This window comes from Atractosteus spatula, chromosome 12 (genome assembly GCF_055471065.1).
Source record: "Atractosteus spatula isolate fAtrSpa1 chromosome 12, fAtrSpa1.hap1, whole genome shotgun sequence".
NCBI classification, from domain to species: domain Eukaryota; kingdom Metazoa; phylum Chordata; class Actinopteri; order Semionotiformes; family Lepisosteidae; genus Atractosteus; species Atractosteus spatula.
The window spans coordinates 933993-947996 of record NC_142717.1 but is presented as its reverse complement, the minus strand read 5'-3'; positions in this window follow the sequence as shown (position 1 = coordinate 947996).

Genomic DNA, 14004 nt, shown 5'->3' with positions numbered 1-14004 from the left:
TACAGCCTTTGTCTTTGTGTGGAAATAGGTTAACAGAGAAAAAGAAAAAAGGGATCCTAAATAATACCCATACTACTAATTAATTTTTTCTCCGCCAAAAAAATACAAGAAAAATATTACCCTTTAATTTGAGATATAGAACTCCTGGCCAGTTTATTAATTTATTTTATTCAAGTTCAGAAGAAAGGAAATTGATTCTGTATAGATAGCGCATTCGTGTTTTTTTATTCGTGTTTCAATGAAAAATCTTGGCGGTTGCATTTTCTGCCCGTCTTCAAAAACAATCCAACGAATATGACGATCGCTTTCAGTAAAAGTGTTCACTTATTGTTTGCATAATCCAACATTTGCTGTTTTTCACGTTTTTGCTGCACTTTTCTTAAAACAGATTTGAGCCACTCTGATTTCGAATAATTTCTCTGCTCACGTAGAAAATTTCCTTAGGCCTTTTTCCTGCTGGGTTTCTGTCCATTAAACATTCACACTTCAAAATAATATTGTAAAGATGATTAGTGAACAGCTTTCAGACCTGCACTTAAATCACAGGCGGTTTTTGAGAAAGATTTGAATATTCTGAGATTCAGATGCATTTTCTATGACATAAGTATTATAATGGCAGACAGTAAAGAATTAGTCTATTGCCTGTACTGAAGCTTACCATACAAATTAGATATAAATTGTGTGGTATTTTGAAACTGAAAAAATACATCCACGAGCCATTGTATCTACCTAGTCTATTCACTATCAAAGATTAACTTTTTTAAAAGTAATGAAATATCTTCACTGGAATTTCTTCAACTAACATTATAATGTAAAATAATGCGTACATCACAAACCTGATTGCATATTACTACAAAGATGTATTGAATGAGTTTCCTGTTTGCATTACTTGTTTTCTCCCTCTTACTGTTTCTTTCTATTTATTCTTCAAAGTGATAGAGATGCTGCTAAACCGTGAAAACCAATAACAATGTAATGCAAACGTTCTGCAGAAACATGCACCACGTATTTGTATGCTGTGGACTCTTTCTGTGTGCCATGACAGTACGGCTCTTCAGACTCAAAAATATCTCTTTGAGTACTTTGAGTTCAAACATATTGCACAGGATATTTTCACCACAGAAGCCTCACTCGTGAACACCACATTTACTCAAAGTACAGTAGCATACACTGTGTATCATCTTCATTTTCAAATCTAGTGAAGAGATTCAACTGAAGTATCTTTAATATCCTTTCAATGCAAAGTCAATTTCAAACAAGGAATTTTTAAATCATGGGTTACTGTAGGAGACTGTTCCCCAGAGTCCAGAGGGACTGCATACTGTATATTTTGTTGGAAAAGAGGAAAAGTTTTCCTCTAAACACAATACAGAAAGTATAGTGAACTAATCTACATTCATTCACAATGCTAATTACAAAGTGGGCTTATTTACACAGGGACTTAAAATCTTGAACATGGGAATGTCTCTGCAAAAAAGTGTGGAAACACTCTCATGAAATACTGTAGAAAATACAAATTCTTTACTAGTGTATATATCTTCTAGTATAGATATTTAGTCACACCACTGCAGTAAACTACCAAAATATGCTAAACTGATTTCCTTGCTGTCATGATTCAGTATTATTCCAGTAATACGATATATGTAAATAGTAAGTTTAATAACTATTGAACAGTGTTACATTACACCATACACAAAGAGGGCTGAGACAAATGGCCTTTGTAATATGCAGGGTGCTCATAAACAGTACGAACCCCACGTGCAGTCAAACATGTTGTCCTAGAGTGGACTGTCACAGTCAGAGCCAATTTTCACTCTGTCTGGACAAGAACAAAATGAGTTTGCAACCCATGTGCAGGAATTTATAGAGTTGCCATTATTTTTAATTACAGAACGGTAGAGTTGCTCAGTTTAGCTTTGTGAAAGGAACATGTTTCACAGAATAAAGGTACAGTATGTAACTGGATTACAACACAAAAGCAGTTTCCTATGCTCTTTTCCTCCACTGGGGCTTGGTTTCCTGGGTTTCGTTTCCTCCAGTGCTCACCGCTGAAGGGTTAAATATGCAACAATAACAGCAAATATAACAGAGACAGAGCTTTTTTTTCAAAAACTTGGCACTTACCAATGTTTCTTATCAAAGTGGACCGATCAAGAAAGAGCTAGGCATTGGCAGTCAGTGTTCAAGCTATTTGTTTTTGTCTGTCTTTCTTGATAGAGATCATTTATTTGCTGTGATATTTATCACTGCTGTCACAAAGTTAGTGCTGGGAATTAGTGCCGTGTGTGCATCGTGCATTTCATTTTTCTGTGCCCTTCAGCTTCATTTTGAAAAGCTTTTACAAAGCATAGTTTTTTCGCTTAAAAAACATTTAGCTTCATTCAGAAGACAACAGAAGTCAGACTTTGCTGCCAATTTGTTTTTCTCTATTATGCAATATTAATGGCTTTACATAATGATTTAAGTTTCTCAAATTATGTGTATGCTTCCACTGAAAGACATTTTCACTCAGTTTTGTAAAAGGAATGAAGACACTACAACATACTGTAGGAAACATATTATTTCTTTAAAGAACATACTGTAGTAGCTTTAAATATGACTGTACCAGAAAGACAAATGTCAGTCTATGAAATTAAAAAAAAAATGTTTTTCCAAGTTGAGATGTTCACTCTTTAATATTATTTCTTCCTAAAAATTAATGGAATATATTTATGTTTGTGTTGTATATATTTCATGGAGGGTTAAGTATAAAACATAAGAACTTGAATTTCTATTTTGAAAGCCTCAACTTCAGTTTCTAGAGAGTGAAAAGGTTCTTTCCTTGATTTACATATGTCTTTACAATCTTATTCACACAGACAAAGAATAGTTCACTTCTAATAGAAATAATGAAAACATTTGAGCATATTGCTGAAATGAATCAATTTACTTAAAGTGAAGCACCGGTACAAACTTAATTCCATTAAAATCTAGAGTAATGATCTATTAATAAAAACTCAGGAGTGTCTGTCTGTTTTTTTTTTAATTCTATATCAATTAATTTAAAAACACAACAAACGCTATGAACTCTGAAACTCATTAGCTGTGTTTTATGCGTGCTTTCTTGGCACTGTGAGAAGCAACTCTTAGGTGCTGTAGAGCTGAAGAAGGAGGAAAAGATTAAGTCAGGTGTGGGGATCTGCTGGGTCACCCAGAGAGCTTAACCATGTAAGAAATGGAAGAAAAGAGTCTTTCTGAAGTCAAAACGCTCCTTCAATCTGTGTCTGTGTGGGGGAGTTGATGAGGCAAAGGAAGAACAAGAACATCCCAGTCTTACTGATGAGTTTTGTAAGTGTTATAAAAGCAAACTGGGTTTTGCAATGAAATATATTCATGGTTAGAAGGAGCTACAGATATTACAGTCAGTTGACTAGTTATGGTGCTGCACTATCTTTTTTATTTTTAAATGCATTTTTGTTTATTTCTTCTTGAATCTTAAATCTCAGCAAATTCTCTCAGGCTTGCTATGTAGTCCTAAAAGCAACTCCCTGGGGACATAGTGGGGCCAAGCTTACAAGCCTTGTAATTTATTGTACAAAAGCTCTAAACAGTGACATCTAAATTAGGATTTCACCTATGAACTTGAAAAGTGGACAATTGTGAATCTGAAAGATAATCAAAATCTTAATCTGAACCATAACAGAAATTGGGCAACCCAAAATCAACAGCTACAGCTATAACAACCAGTCAAACAAGAAAGAAAAGATTAACAGAGCTGTGAAGCTGGCTACACTGCAAGATGCAAACCTCTTGTCAAAACCTAGAACATAAATGCCTGTATATAATTTGCTCTGAATTATAAAGATGAGCCAGGAGAATTTTGAATCGAGGTTTTATGGGCTGAAGAGACTTTACCAAAGTCAAGGACAAGTTAAAGTTTGAAAAAAGAGAGGAACTGGAGATTCTGCAAAGAGCACTAGATCTTCGTCATGTGAAGTTTGGTGGAGACAATGTCATTGTCTGGTCTGTCAAAGATACCACTGGAACAGACTCACTTGTCTGTATTGATTATGTAAGTAATTCTGCAGTTTACAGAGGTATTTTGTCAGGCTATGTACACGAAAATGCTTCCAGACTTTTTGGGCAGTGCTCCACCATGCAGCATGACAATGACCTAAAGCATATGGCAAACACAACCAAGGAGTCCAGCAGGTGAATAAAGAGGAAAATTTCAGACTGGCCAAGTCAATCTTCACATTTAAATCCAATTGAACATGAATTTTACATGCAGAAAAAACAAACTGAAGTCCGAATCCCCCAAGAACAGGCAAGAACTCGAAGTGGCTGCAGCACAGGCTTGACAAAGCATCTCAAACGATTATATAAACAGTTTGGTGAGCACGATGTTGACAGATATCGCACAGTTATAGCCTCACAGGTATATGCAACCAAATATTGACTTGAGGTGAATGTGTTCCACTACTTATTGTCACTAAAACAATCAAATCTATGCATGAAATTGCCCGAGATTTAAACTATGGTTTAGCTGTGCTATATTCAATTATGTTTTTTTTAGTATCTGGATGATGTGGGATGTCTTTTCTTAATCCAAAAATGAAGAATAAGATCATATTTAATCATTACTTCTCCTTTTAATGGTAGAGGATAGTGAAGAGAGAGAAGTGTTGTTAGATTAGTCTGCACGTGCAGCTTTCAGTTTCTCAGCTAAATTCAATACGAATTACTCTTTCCCTTGACAGCACTTTGAATTTTTTTTTTCGCCGTGTTGCTGCACCCATTTCCGACGTCTCCTTGATCCAGCGTGGGCCCTGACTGCCGGAGAACGCCCATCGGCAGAGCATCTCCCTCATCAATCCTACATCTTCCTGAAAATGTACTTTTAAGCACCTTAATTGCATTTCAGAGATAACCCTGTGGGCTAGTGACAGGAAGCAAACCCATATAGAGCTGCTTGGCGGTCAGGCTCTTTGTTTTAAATCAATCAGCCATCCTCTGCTAATGCAGCTCTGGGCTGCTCCTCAGGAAGCATTAGCCCTATTAGTCTGGGGCTGGCAGGAACACAAAATAATATATTTATGGGCGTCATGCACGTGCCTTTCTGCCGGATAGCAGCAAGAACAGGCCTGGTCAGCAGAACTGAAGTTCCAGTGGGGTCAGCAGTTGCGGCCAAAATGAGGGATCGTCCGATGTCTCCCACGATCTCCCAATTGTTATCGCTCGGAAACTAACTTCCTTTTACCAGAAGACACGGGCTCTCTGCTCCTTGTCCTTTCGTGCTCGACAGCTACATCACTAAGCCAGAGGATTCTGCGCTTTGTTTATGGGCATGGAGAGGGGCCTTAATGAGAGCTGCAGTGCTGTAGAGTTCGATATCATCACCGTGCTCCCTGGCCAGACACCTGGAGTCATAACTGCTCCATGACTATATTAGCTGTGTTTCTAAAAAGCAAAAGACTGTAAGAACAGGCAAGACTCAGTGTTTCCAGTTTCATTCTAGCTAATTTAATGAGTTAATGAACAGTAATGCTAAGAATTTAACTGGTGTCATCATCATTATCTTGAGAATTTTTGGGGGAATCACCTTATGAATTGTGTGATACTATTGACAGGGCAGAGTATACAGAATGAGCAGTCAGGACATCAAATAATTTAGTCTTTATTTATCTACAAAAAAATTAACAGCAAATGTGTGTAGTGGTTTTTAAACACAGACAGTCAACAAAGATAAAATATTACTATTAAGTCTTAAATGGACAGGCTCAGATAATGTACGTTCCTGGTTCTGACCTGAACTTGGTCTTTGCGGAGCCATTAGTTAATTTAGATTAATAAACTACATTTCAACCACATTTCCTTTCATATAACAATGAAAAAATTTAGCAATAACCTCTGAAGATAACTAAACGGATGTTTTGTTCAATATTTTTATAAGAGTGGCGAGTCTCTTAGGCTCTGTTACTATTGCCTGGTTACCATTTCTTTGTACTAATATGTTTAAAGATGATTGCTGTCTCTCTGGCACTGAACATGTCTGATATCGGAGCAAATGATCATAGTCAGGCTTGCCTCACCAGTTGGTGACTCACTATGACTGAACACCTTGGATCAGCCTTGACAGGCACATTTTATTGTGACCATTACAGACGCTCGTTAATGTTTTCCTGTCCCTTAACCTAGCGTATTTTTTTAAATTACAATGACGTGCAGTACTCAGGTGTCTGCAAGGTGTGCAGGCAGTATTCTCACCAATTCTGCGTCTGCTAAGGATGTGGCTGACCACTCACATCCTTCAAAGCATGTGAATATATGCAGCAATACTGTATCTTCATTTCTAATCTTCATTTACTGTACAGTTTTCTGGATTCCAGTACTGCTCATCTTCCTTGCCAGAATGTGAGGGATGCAGCAGATTGATTGTTTGCTTTTCTGCAAGTACTTTCTGGCGGAAAAGAAATGCCGTTTGACGCTAGGTTGTGTCTGGTATTGTTAGTGTTGGCAGAGATGGAGGTGAATTAATGCAGCGTGGCCTTTGGTATTTTTCCACGGACGTTCAGAATTTCTGTATCTTTTAGTGCCGACTCAGAATTTATTAAACTGCATTTGTGTCTTAATTACTGGACTGTGATGCTACATCATCGAACTTCTTGATTGTTTTTCACTTTCATTTTTTAAATTGTTTGCTGTACAACAAGCACCATATCAGGAACATGGCAGACAAAATAGACTTACAGGAAGCGAGATATGTACACTAGCTGTATGCACTGGTGAGGTGGAAATCCACGTTTGAGAGAGAATTTCATTTACCTCAGAAATACTGGAGACATATAATTGCTGGTTCTGTTGAATCCTTTCAGGATTTACTATCAACAAACGTTTTTTTTCTTATTTTAGTAAATTATACAAAAAAATTGTTGACTTTAAAATCACAAAGATTCCCCAAAAGGAGAGAGAGAAAAGATTCACCTATTATATTTTCGCCTGGTGGTACCACCTTTTTTTTGTGATACGCACCCTGATGGAATCATTCAGCCTGGACGGATGACAGATGGACACAGAGATACCAGGCTTGCAATAATGCAAGGTAAAAAATTCACACAGGCTTTCATTCAGTAAGTCCATCCATTTTTCAGTCACTGCTTTACCCTTAGAGGGCTGTAGGAAGACAGAGCATAACCTGACAAGCACAGGGCGCAAGGATGGGCCCACAGATGAGCCTGTAGTGGCCTCAATTGAAGGGCACACTCACTTGGGGGGTCATTAAGGCCTGGCTTTGGACTTTTTATCGGAAACATGGAGAAAACCTACAGAAACACACAGACTGCACAGACACACCCCTGTCCAAGCTGCTTTGAACTGACCACACAGCCTATTGTGTCACTGTGACAGAGTGCTTGATATTTTTCTTTCTTTTACAATGTGAAATACTCCAATATTTCCCTCTACCCTTCTGGTATGTTTGAGAGTGTATATGTGATACGAATGAAGTGTGAATGATACTTACCCTTTTTGTTGTTCCCCTAAAATCACTGCAGTGTTCCCTGTTGGAGTATTGTGTTGTGTTGGACAACATGGCCACCAGTCACCTTCTGTTTGTAGTTTGTAGTTCCCCACACTGCCACATCAGCAGTACTAAAAACACAGCTGATCTTAAAAGGAAAGGTTTCTAGTAAGCCATCTATAAATAACTAAAGTATGATTATTTGTTTGGTTTAAAGGTATAAAAGCTGTTGCATGACTTTGTTCAACTTTACAGGTTACTCTGGATTTGTATTAAGTACTTTATTTGTTTAAAAATTGTCCACCAGATATGAGCAAATCCCTTTAAGAGAGAAGGGCCCTGGGAGAGGAGGGGCTATAAAAGGGACTGGGAGAGCTCAGTATGGAGGAGGGTTCCTTGGAGGAAAGGTGTGGAGAGTACTCCTGTGAGGGTTTTTTTTGTTATCCCTATTTTTTGGGGCAATAAATCTAGTTTTGTTTGTATTTGAAGACTGCTTTGTGGGAGTTTCTTTTCTTTTGAGCCAAGCCTGGTCACTTGGCCGGTGACAGTCACCTTTAAAGAAAAACTACTTCTCAGCTCAATGAGATCCTAAAACTACTAAGGCACCATTAATTTCACTTGCATTCTAGAGCTAAAACATTTGTGGTCTATTGAAAGGAGATGCAGTATACTTTAAAGTTCAAAATTGACTTCATTTCATAATTATAGGTATGTGTCCTGCTTTGCATTTTTAATGAAAGTTAATCTTTTAATAGTGGAAAGGTTACTGGGTGCCACTTAAGCGAACATGCATAAACATTTAATGACAAACCACACCCCTTGTTGTCAATAACATCTGTTCCAAACTTTGAACAAATGTTCTATGTGGGAATAACTTTAACTACACTGAGCATCAAAAGTAACTTGTTACTCCTAACTGCAACAAATCCACAAAGTTATTATGAGCAAATTAAACTTTTTTGCAGCAAGTGTGCTGACGTCTTTTGAACAGACATGAGAGAGGGAAATTCATTCCGCTGATTAACAGGTTGATCACAGGCTGGCTGGGAGAGAGGGGCCCACACACTGCCGGAAGAGGTCCGAGCAGGTGCTGTATCGGCTTGCAGAGGCTGTGCTGTGGGATTCTGTGCCTCTCCTCTGGTGCAGCCTGGCTAGGCAGGTGCCTGCTCACTGGTCTCCACGCCCCAGATGCCACAGCATCCCCGCCGAGCCCGCAGACGTTCAATGGGGCTCAGATCTGGTGAATTCAGCATCCACAGCGCAGCCTGCACATTTGGAGTTTGCGAGAGCACTGATGCCACAGGCGCTGTGTGAGGATGTGTGGTGGCCTGATGGGACTGTATGGACTTGAGTCAGAGTGAGCTAGTAAATGAGATCCCAGGACTAGACCGATCCATCGCTGCCTAATCATCTTGCCATCAATCACTGTCACTCTGGTCACTGGACACTCCTATCTAGACTTTAGGCCTCCCTATTTATTGGTCTGTTGTACACAGGCATTAGCATATTCTTCAGCTGTTGATATCCTTCAGGACGGGCTACACCAAACTTTGATTCACCATGAAAGAGGACTAACATCCTCCACATCTGGTGACTTAGTCCGGTCTTCAATGTACGGGTGGCACACAGGTGTTGTTGGCTTGATTACTGGGGCAGATTGATTCCCTTTCACATGTGCCCAATCAGCCCTCTCACTAATGAGCAACTGTTCAAGACACTCAAGTGTATCACAGTCCATTTTGAAAGATCATGTAAAAAATATTTAATCAACATCCAAAACACACATGGATAAATAGAGCAATATGTTTCTTTTGATTAGTATATATTGGTGGCATATACAATATAAGATTAATGATTGTGATTCTGCACTAAACTCACATGTGCCAGAACCATAAAGATAACAGCTAATTTATGTAAGCAGGTAATAAATTTAAAAAAAACTTTAAGACAAGCAGTAAAATTGCCTGTCCGCTAATTGAATTCAGTCAACACAAAGTCTCAAAAGATACCGATCACAGATACAAGTGCAGTAATTGAAAATCAAGGCAGACACTTTTTCTGCCGACAAGTGTGCAGAACAAGTGGGAAGTGAAGTTTTCTTTTTAAAAGAAAAAGCTGTGGAGAGGGACAGTCTTTGATTCAAAACAGCATCTCTCCATTTCATCTCTACCATAAATTTCAGTCCAAAAAAGAAATGCATTCACCATTCTTGCTCATTTCACTGATAGAGTAGTCAAAGAATGACATTAGTTGACATAAGAATACACACGTTACAGCAGCAGAAAGGTTGCAAACTGACGGGAATGTTACCTGTGTTCAATTATTAATTTATTTGGCTGGTGTTTTCATCAAAATCAATTTACATTTTTACATATTTATGCAGCAGGACATTTCATTAGAGCCATCTGAGAGAAGTACGTCAGGTGTGCTAAAGCAACACCCCATCCAGGACTGGAAATCCAAACAACTGTGCCACTCCATAACTCCAAATTCACATTAATTGCTACGACAATAAGAACTAATAAAACATCTGACAACATCCATGTTATTCTGCACAATGATGTAAATAAACGCATCCTTGCTTGAATGAACTGTGCTACATGAGCCAAAATGATACACTAAATTAGTGGAGGCCAATTTTCTGGGACTCTCCAAGAATAGTCACGGTGAAGGTGTCGAAATAAAACTTAATAAGAAGTCTGCAACCCTTGACTGGGACTACGCCCCCTGGGGTTTCAAGACTGTGAATTACGTTACAGGTGCAGCTCAGTTTTAAGGAAAGCGGATTGTTTTTGATTTGACCAATCAGGAATTCTGCGTTAAAAGTTACAACCTGAAAGCTGAGATAAAACTTTTTTTTTACTTTTATAAAAAAAGAGACAGCATCTTTTGGTGACAAACTTCAAACAGTGTGACATAGTCAAGGGATGTGATGTATTTTTTAAAATTTCTCTGTAAACACAGACTGTGCTGATGTGGTGTGATGACACCTTCTGCCTGTACTCACAGTGACACCAAGTCACTGAAAGTGAGAAGCCCAGATCTCTAGTTCTGAAAACTCACGGATTACACACAGTATGTTAATTTACTAATTGCTGCTGAACAGCTTTGAAAACCACCAAACCTGATAATTAATCATGACATCTTCCCCCAGTTTACCTTATATAGAGCTGGAGTATTTCCCATACTGTTAGTGAAATTAGAAGTCAGAAGTTGAAAAATAATACATGGAATTTAGAAACCATTTCCTGCACTAGAATAATTCAGAATTAAATTTTGCATTTGAAGTATCCCAAATGTTTCATGCCATTGATGTGAGCATCACTACTTTCTTCCGTTTATAACAGTAAAGGTTTAGTTACACAGGCCTTATTAAATTGTATCATCTTACTAAAGTTGGCAAATTCTGTCAGAATAATCCTTTTGTGCTGTAGCTTTGCAAAGTTACGTGTATATTAAGACTACAATTAAAATACCGTACTTCCCAGAAATGGAAAGTCATGTTTTTGTTAGACCAGATGACACAATGTCATCTAATAATAATAATGCTGCATGACACACCAGGCTGTCCTTACACACTCAATGAGCACATCATCCAGTGTGACATTTCTGGTAGTAAGACTCGTTAATTATTGTATATAGGCAGCTGTCCAGTCTCTATTGTGATATTTTTCCTTAATAAAATGAAGCCTCGCTTATAAGGCCTAACTGTTTAACCTCCCACAGTAAGTCTCTGTATAGGTCTCTGCAATATTGTTAATTGCTGAGCTATATGCTGAGCAAATATTAAAGGCTGGCTTGAATGTGATTGTATGAATTCTGAGAAGTATTTATTTCAGCTGTAGGCAGCGGCCATATCACCCTGCAACTCACTGAAGCTAAGCAGGTGTGAGCCTGGCCAGTACCTGGAAGGGAGACCTCCTGGGAAAAACTGGAATTATTTACTTTACTAATCATGGCCTCCTAATAATCCCCATCTCTGAACTGGCTTCATCACTCTGCTCTCCTCCCCACTGAGAGCTGGTGTGTGGGGAGCGTTCTGGTGCACTACGGCTGCCATCGCATCATCCAGGTGGGGCTGCACACTGGTGGTGGTGGAGGGGATCCCCATTAAATAAAGCGTTTTGAGTGGAGTGTCTAGAAAAGCACTATATACAGTAAGTGTAAGCAATTACTATAATTCCCTCAGCTGTTTAGATGAACATAAATGATATGTGGGGGTATTTCTAGAAGGGCTAATGCTCCTCTTTAACATCAAATTAATATATTTTGAAAATGATATATACAGTATATAGTCTATTTCCGGCATCCCTTAATTTGCCAAATTTCTTTTAGTCTGTGGTGTAGTAAAAGATATTGGCTGATTGAGTCATAAACAGCAGGGGCGATACCAGAAAAATATATTACATAATTGAGAACTCTATAAAACTTAAATTCATGTGTACTTGTGCTTCTTTGATACACATAATTAAAACCACAGACATATTTAATCATTAAAAAAATAAGGAATGTTGTGTGGAAAAAGATACACGGACATTTATTGTGGACTGTATAACTGTAGACTTTATGTATCAAACATCTCACTTGAAGTTAATCATCTTTATGTATGATCAGCCATTCAGCACTTAAGGGAACACGGCCTATTTCAGTGAGCTGCAAGGCTAGAAGGTGATCAAGTTGCAGCAGTGCGACGTTCTACAGGAAACAATTACAAACCAAATTAGAATTTGTATTTTTGTAATGTTATCACATTCATTTTACAATTGAACTGCTTTCAAAACACATACTGTAAAGTGCTGATGACGGCCTGGTCAAGAGATTGAATTCACTTTGTTCACACAAAAAAAACTAACAGCAACAAAGGCATTTCCATGTGTGACTGTGCTGCCATCTAGCAGACATGTGCTGGCTGAGCTTTGCCAGGGGAAAGACTGTATTTTATACATTAGAACCAACCTAAGACCCAGGCTGGTCTCCTAGCAACCCCACAGAACTCTGCCTGCCCAGGGGGGATGGGTAGGCCACATCACAGGCCTTCTCCAGGCCCGGACAACGAGCGGAGACCTTCTCCTTAACCGAGAACATCCTGACACTCTCCCGGTCCGAGCACCTGGCCACATCTCCGAACACGGTGCGCGCAGCAAGATCAGCATTTCATATCTTTACAGGTTTACTGCAGCACTCATGTGTCCTCACGAAATGGCATCAGAGCAGATCCAGTAAGATTTTTTTAAATTGCTGTAATGTGGAATGTAAGTGCAGTATATGTTGCATGATTGCACAGACTGACATGAAGATGGCACGCAAGCTCAATTTGTGTTTTGCTACTCGGATACAAAAGTGAGACAGAAGGGTATCAAAACTGACAGCAGCCGCTTTATACAACGGATGTTTGACCTTTTCCTCAGATTGTGTTTCAAACCGAAGTTGCAGAGACTACCGATGTATACTGACGCAGCAAAACAAGGGTTTTTGTTAGAGTGACGCATGCTTTAACACGAGCCGTGGTCATAGTAGAGGATCGACAAACCAGGATAAATCTGACTTCTCGGGAAGGGACAGATCCAGCGGAACCTCCTGCCACAGGCTGGCAGGGCTCAGCTTTCACCGAAGAGGCCTTTTCTCTGGCACAGCGTAAGCGCTTGACTGTCCGGACCCCACTTTAACATCTCATCAGATGGCCCCTTCTACAGCACAGTGTCCCTGACCACGGCACTTGGGCTTCGATTTGGAAAACCTGGTCCAGAGGGAACAGTGACTCCTTTGGTCCAGTTCATCTCTGGCCCAGACTTGCTTAGCCTGTGCGAGCAGACAGGATCAGCCCACGAGATAGTACCACCGCTGTCAGAATTGATGTCTAATAAAAATCTCACACACGCGTTCTTTTCAATTCAGCTGTGGTGTTCAATAATGTTCTGACCTGGCATGTAGAAAATTTTAACTGCAGACTCTTGCAATAGGAGAGCAAGATTTATTCGGTGCATTTGTGTGCCCTCTAGTGAATAATTAAGGATACAACACATTAAATCCTGAAGTCAGTGCAGTTGTGAGGACTGTATACGCAGTTACAGTGCGTGACGGAACAGAAGAGCTCTGTCTCTTCTCAGCCATGGCTGACATAATTCACTAATCACTTCTTGATCTTCAACACCACGGACAGACTGCATTCTGAGAACACGTGCTCGGGGAAAATATTTGCACAAACCCACTTCAGAGGCATTCGTCGACCACTACAGCCCTTCCAAGCCAGGTGTTAAAATAAAGGACGGACATGTTAAAACTGAGGAGTTTGTTCTCTTCCTCCACAGACTCCATCTCTTTCCCACCAGACTGTAGATGAACGAGAGGAAAGTGAACAACATTATGTACCAGTGAAACCAGCCAAACAGGACATCTGTCAGTTTTACTGCAGTAACAATGGAAAATAAACACAAACAATGACAAATTTTGGACCTTTTGTACTACCAGTCAAGGATGGCAAAAGGCAAATTCAGTTTGCCTGTAAG